The sequence below is a fragment of the Melanotaenia boesemani genome, chromosome 2, assembly GCF_017639745.1.
Source record: "Melanotaenia boesemani isolate fMelBoe1 chromosome 2, fMelBoe1.pri, whole genome shotgun sequence".
Lineage (NCBI taxonomy): Eukaryota > Metazoa > Chordata > Actinopteri > Atheriniformes > Melanotaeniidae > Melanotaenia > Melanotaenia boesemani.
In genome coordinates this window covers 10,441,257-10,446,821 of record NC_055683.1, presented here as the reverse complement: position 1 = coordinate 10,446,821, position 5,565 = coordinate 10,441,257, and the positions used below count along the sequence as shown (strand labels likewise).

General features: G+C 42.4%; 1 long non-coding RNA gene across 2 annotated transcripts; it reads left to right on the top strand.

Moving 5' to 3' along the window:
* Positions 1-1,855: 1,855 nt before the first annotated feature.
* On the top strand, positions 1,856-3,263 carry LOC121655510. 2 transcript variants are annotated; one of them, XR_006013228.1, is made up of 3 exons: positions 1,856-1,920; positions 2,701-2,906; positions 3,207-3,263. It is a non-coding gene; the product is annotated as an uncharacterized LOC121655510 (long non-coding RNA). The 2 variants fall into 2 exon arrangements; XR_006013230.1 differs by having other exon boundaries at positions 1,859-1,933.
* The last annotated feature ends 2,302 nt before the right edge of the window (positions 3,264-5,565 follow it).

Below are 5,565 nucleotides of genomic sequence, written 5' to 3'. Positions count from 1 at the left end.
AATGGGAAAACTGAACATTCGACTTTTTGTTTCAGAAACTATTTCTGATGTGAAAAAATCTCTAATTCAACATGTGAAAGAGTGAAAAAGTCAAATGAAGGACAGAATGAGGCAAACAGAGCGACGCACTGGGACGATTTTCATTTCCAGCATCATGAAGTGAAACTGAGAAGAACTAAACACAAACCATGTCCAGTTGATCCTGGAAGAATCCCAGCTTCTGTCTTTAAAGGAGGAAAACAGGAAACATCCAAGGAATCATCTAGAAGAGTTTCATACGTGAATCTGAAAGACTGTTTCTGAAGAAGACAGACGCTTCCAGACTGAACTCTGGTTAATAATGTCTGACAGGATCAAACTCTTTACACAACACAAACACTGAGGAAGAAAACCAGCTGAACAAGAAGCCAAACCCAGGAAGCAGAGGATGATGAAGGTGCTGATGAAGATGTGGAGGAAGATCAGAGTCAGAGGAGACTCTGTAGAAGGACAGAGTTCCAGCAGGACACTCCACATACGCTGCTACTGCTGGAGACGGAGGAGGAGGACATGCTGTTCATCTGTTATTGTGAGAGACAGCGTAACCATGATGATGAGAGCAGCTCAGACTCCATGAGGATTCATTTCCTCCCAACACGCCGTCTTTACTGGTTCCTCTCCTTCTGGTTCCTCTGGAACTCACTGAGAAACGTCTCCTCTCCACTAACATCCCAGTAACAGTGAGCAGTCAGAACATTTCCACACAGAACCTGAAGAGGGCGCCATCACATCTGTCTGGATGATCAGGACATGACTGAGGGACGTCCACTAATGGAAACTTCCTGTTGTTGTCAGACAGGTGGAGCTTCCTGTTCACCGTGTTTGCTTCCATTGACTTTCCAGGAATCTGATGCAGAGAACAGAACCAATCCAGATTCAGGTGTTGATCTATTGACACTTTGATGCTGACTTTGAAAGTGATGAATCCAATGAAAACACACACACACACTTTCTCAGACCTGGTCTCAGCCATCGCTCTCCAATAGGCTCCACTCTGAAAGGAGGAGGGGGGTCAGGTTTGGCTTCTGTCTCCATCTAATCCCTTCTCCTCTACATCTGACTGTTTTTAAGCAGCTTCATCAAACATGAGGGAAATGAATGAAATGTCTGAGCTCCTTGTGTGTGAGAAGCTTTCACCCCCAGCCTCTAAGAGACCAATCACCACTTTGACCTGCTTCTACTTTAATATGAGACTCCTCAGTGAGGACATGATGGAGGAGATGAAAAGATGCTGCTGACAGGAGGAAACTAGACAGGTGAGGTAGAAGTGGACAGACAGGTATGAGGAGCTGTATAGGCCATAATTCATCCTCACACACACACACAGTTTTATTCACACATACACACATTTTCTCTCTCACATACTGTTCATATATTCTTACTCTCACATGCTCACATTTTCTTTCCCTCTTTCATTTATTTTCTCTAATTCAGTGGACGTAGTTAATACGGTAATATCTGCATGTAAGAATAGAACATGTATGTAGAAGAAGTGTGTGTGTGTGTGTGAGGAAAGATATGGTGGAAACGGAAGGAGTTTGGTGGAAAAGGCAGGCAGTTTATGCTGCGCTGTGATTGGCTGAGAAGCAGGTGCAGGTCGTCTCTAGTTCCCGCCTGACATGGATGGAAGAAATGAGACGCAGTGGTTTCAGAAATCTTTCATCATGACATGGTTGTGTTGGTCTCTTGAGCAGCAGAGGCCGGTTCATCCGTCCCTAATAAAACTCAGACCGGGTCCAGCATCAGATGAGAGAACTCTTCAGACCTAAAGCCTCAGCAGTCCAGGCATGTACTCAAGACCTGGACCGGAGGGTTGCCACGGTCTTTAAGACACAAGACTCACAAACACTTTGGCAGCTGGACGTCCCGACCGAGGAAAAGGTGAAAATAAAATGTGAATAGAATCTCCAAGTGTTAGTTCCAGTGGACTAAGTCCGTCCTGTAGTGTGTGTTTGCTCATGTAGCTGCAGGCTGTGCTGCTGCTCCCATTAAAGAGAAACACACTTCTGAGAGTCATAGAAGCATCAGCAGTGGCAGCTGGGGAATAACGTGTTGTATGACATGTTGTCAGAGGACAGAAAGTCTTTCTTTGCTGGAGGCTGCGTTCACACCTAATAACCTGCAGACTCTAGACCCGGTCCAGTTGGGGGTCTGCTCCATTCTTCCTGCCCCAGTTAATGGGACTATTTTAATAACACACTCTCCTCACCAGAGCAGCTGTTACAGTCGTCTTTCCACCACTTATCTGGATCACACATTACATAATTAGTTTATTCACAAGCTGATGGGATAAAAATAAAGCTGGTAAAATGAAGCTGCTCTTTTATTTTTAGTCTTTTAGTAAAACACAAAGAAAAGTGACTTTTCTTTTAGGCTGAGTTTTATCAAACATGTTTCTGTCAGTTCAGATAAAGAGTTCTGGAAACTGCTTCCATCAGTCCAGTCACATCACTGTTGGAGCTTAGTGTGTGTTTAACACAACTAGCGGCCGTTTGCTCCGTCCGTAACCACGGCAACATGAGGACGTCTGAAAGTATTTACACTGGCTAGAGTTTGATTTAGTTAGTGAAGGTTTGCATGATTCATTTAACATTTAACAACTGTGGGAACTTTCTACAAACATCAAATATTAACTATAAAATGAAGGTGTTCTATTTTCAGGCTAAAATCAGGATCATGATACTGGAAACAAGGACGTCGTCCTTCTTCCGGGACATCCAGCTGTTCTGTCATCAAACGTGGCACAAAGCAGAAGCTGCTGAACGAGGGCATGAACTGAATGGATCTGAATTCCAGAAATCTGGGACCAACGGAGTTCCTGAACCAATAAGAGACGCCTTTGGAGGGAAGCTGTCAGCTGATGTCAGGTCTGCACTTATATGTCATTGTTCTTTCTATCAATGTGTAAACATGCTGTACTGACTACTGACATGGATTTACCATCATGATTCATGTAGTAATTAATAAAGTACATGTGGTAAATTCCTGCTGACTCATGTTAATGATGGTAGACCTGCTGAGTCATGTCCTCATGAAGGATGGAAAACAAGCAGATGTGTCGCTGCTTTATTGGAGCTGTGTGTTGAGCATTAATAAGTTTGTTGTTGTTGTGTTTTTTAAGGACTGTTTACTTGAAACTTTTCTACATTGTACTTGATGTTTTCCAGCCTAGAGTTTCTGACGGCATGTGGCAACAGACTGATTTCAGCCAAACTGCAGCTGGATGCAGATCTGATACACAAAGTCTAGAAATGGAAAGTTCTGTCCATCAGACCAACACAGCGGATTCTGGGATGTTCTGCTCTCTTGGTGAAACAAGCTAAACATTGTCAGTCAGCACTAATCTTTGTAACGTCAGCTCTTCATGAACTTTCTTTAAACTTTGTGTCTATGAACAAACTGAAGACGTGTTAAATTTCTAGCGAGGAGTAAATGTGGGGCTTTGCTCTGGAATTTGACTGAGATCTAATAATGAGGGAATCTGGTGCTCTACAGAGATGCCGATCACCAAAGTCTGGACAACACAGCTTTTAAAGAAACCAACTGCTGACTTTTCACATACTTTTCAGTTTAACGTGTAAATGTCGTCTTTTTGTGCATTTTTACTGAATTTTATTTGAGTTTTTTTGTTTTTAAACCAATAAAAACCTCTTCAATCTGTCTGTCTCTGTCTTAGATTCAGAGATGGACTGAAAACACTTGGTGTGCTGGACTAAATCCAAGCTCAGCTCTTCTGTGCTGGTCTCCTGCAGCCTCTCAGCTGACGTGGCTGACAGTCTTTTCATTATCCGCCATCTCCAGCTGGCAGCAACAGAAGCTGCTGAGGAAGTTCTTACTTTCTGGAGACACACGCAGACGTAAATCCATGGAATTTGACCATTTCTTCTTCTAACTGAAATATTTAGCTGCATCTGGTCATTGTGTGTCAGTTTAGAATAGTAAGAGATGTTCTGCTTTCTGTTTATTGTCCAGTTTCTTTCTTCCTTTTCCACCAGATGAGGAAGGAACAGAAACTGGGAACGATTCTCGCCTTTTCCACAGGAGCCAACACTCCTTCACCGACTGGGTTCTCTCCTCCACAAAGAGGAGGATTCAGGAAGCTGCAAAGCTGCCGCTGCAAACAGCTGCACTAACTGCTTGAAGCTACGCTGCAGACCTCATACGGAGACCTTCAGGAAAACAGGGGCTCTGCGGTGGGCGGGACCCTTGGTTTTAGCCCAAACTGAAGTTAATAGATGTGAAGAACGGTTCACATTTTCAGCTGCTTTCTGCAAGTAATGTTGAAATCGAACTTCACTGCAGCTTTTTAGTCAGACACTATTCCACTTTTAAATTTATCTACAGCTCACTATTTTCCTCCTGATTTTATCGCCTGCTTTTCAAACGGATCAACCAACAAACACTTTGAAATACTTCTTCTTTTGTTTGTGTGCAGTTTTTATGTTTTGGGAAAAGTTTTAGGGTTCATTAAGTCTTACTGCCTTTATTTTTACTGTACAATGATGTAAAACCCACATGAGCCACTAAGTGAAAGAATCTTCTGGCTTTGCAACAAACTGGAATGAAGTTTACAATAAGACGGGGTCTCCCAGGCTGCTCATCAGGGGCCACTATCCTGCAGGTTTTGGATGTTTCCGCTGCAGCACACCTGAATCAGGTTAATGGCTCAACATGCTTTGGCAGAACTTTAAAAACAAGCTGCTGAGAAAAGCTATTTAAAGTGAATTAGGTGTGCTGGTGAAGGAAATATCTTAAAACCTGCTCAAGTTCAGCCTTGGAGGACTGGAGCTGGACAGCCCGGCAATGACGAAGCAGAACTTTCAGTCTGATGAAACTCACATTTACATGAAACTTGTGTGCTTCTAAATGATCTGTATAATAACTGATTTCTGGATAACAATTAGAAGAAGTTCATGGATGTAATTTAATGTGATGTGCAATCCATTTCCTCTTACATGAACATCTTCATGAGCGTCTGAGTGCAGCTTCTATGAAATGTAGATGGACACATGTGGCATATTGTACAGTAAGAAGGGCAGCTCATCTGGTAAGTTCTACATATTTGTGCTACTTTGTGAACGATGTGAAACAAGCTTCTTCTAGCGGCCGAGCAGGGCTCTATTTTTCTCCTGCATAAAAGCTGAAGCTTTGTTTCTGCGGGTCGTTGCACATGTAATGTGAAATGTTTGTTTCTGCTTGACTCTTCAGCTGTTAGACGGTTTTTCTCCCAACTTTTAGTCTCACATCAGAGTCCACAAATTTAGCATTAATGATGTTTTTGTTTTAGTCTTTCTGTTCATCAAAGGATGTTAAATGTTAACGTGATTATTTCTTTATGGCAGTTTAGTGAGTTCTCCAGAGCCAGAAGCTTCAATAAAATGTTTCCTGTGGGACTATTTTTCATACCAGGAACCTGTATAAAAGAAATATCTTTCAATGTCAAGATGGAGGTTTGAGCTTGGAGTCACATTTAGAGACAAAGTTTCTGAACAGACCAATAAAAAACTTGAAATGGAGCCATTACAA